This window comes from Petromyzon marinus, unplaced genomic scaffold (assembly GCF_048934315.1).
Source record: "Petromyzon marinus isolate PM22_M1 ecotype Great Lakes invasive population unplaced genomic scaffold, UKy_Petmar_22M1.pri1.0 PM_Scaffold_244, whole genome shotgun sequence".
NCBI classification, from domain to species: Eukaryota; Metazoa; Chordata; class Hyperoartia; order Petromyzontiformes; family Petromyzontidae; genus Petromyzon; species Petromyzon marinus.
In genome coordinates, this window is record NW_027423218.1 from 87501 (window position 1) to 88700 (window position 1200).

The 1200-nt window shown below is 53.3% G+C and overlaps 1 protein-coding gene across 1 annotated transcript in view; it reads left to right on the forward strand.

Moving 5' to 3' along the window:
- LOC116937047 (uncharacterized) overlaps nt 1–1200 on the forward strand; it is a 94550-nt gene that overhangs the window by 80848 nt on the left and 12502 nt on the right. The gene's annotated exons all lie outside the window — the stretch shown is intronic.

A 1200-nucleotide genomic window follows, 5' to 3' on the forward strand; every position in this document is an offset into this window, starting at 1 on the left:
CACCCACTCACTCACCACTCACCACTCACTCACCACTCACTCACCACTCACTCACTCACCACTCACTCACCCTCACTCACTCACCACTCACTCACCACTCACTCACTCACCACTCACTCACCACTCACTCACCACTCACTCACCACTCACTCACTCACCACTCACATCCACCACTCACTCACCACACCCACTCACTCACTCACCGCCCACTCACCACTCACTCACCCACTCACTCACTCACCAATACTCCCACTCACTCACCCTCACCAATTACTCACCAATTACTCACCACTCACTCACCACTCACTCACCAATTACTCACTCACCAATTACTCACTCACCAATTACTCACCAATTACTCACCACTCACCACTCACTCACCACTCACTCACCCACTCACTCACCACTCACTCCCACCCACTCACACACCACTCACTCACCACTCACTCACCACTCCACTCACTCACCACTCACTCACCACTCACTCACCACTCACTCACCCACTCACTCACCCACTCACTCACCACTCACTCACCACTCACTCACTCACCACTCACTCACCACTCACTCACTCACTCACTCACTCACTCACCACTCACTCACCACTCACTCACTCACTCACCACTCACTCACTCTCCACTCACTCACTCACCACTCACTCACCCACTCACCACTCACTCACTCACCACTCACTCACCACTCACTCACCACTCACTCACCCACTCACTCACCACTCACTCACCACTCACTCACTCACTCACCACTCACTCACCACTCACTCACCACTCACTCACTCACCACTCACTCACCACTCACTCACTCACCACTCACCCACTCACTCACTCACCACTCACTCACCACTCACTCACCACTCACTCACTCACCACTCACTCAACACTCACCACTCACTCACTCACCAATCACTCACCACTTACTCCCAATTACTCACTCACCACTCACTCACTCACCACTCACTCACCACTCACTCACCACTCACTCACTCACCACTCACTCACCACTCACTCACTCACCACTCACTCACCACTCACTCACCACTCACTCACTCACCACTCACTCACTACTCCCCTCACCCACTCACTCACCACTCAATCACCACTCACTCACCCACTCACTCACCACTCACTCACCACTCATCCACTCACTCACTCACCACTCACCAATTACTCACTCACTCACCAC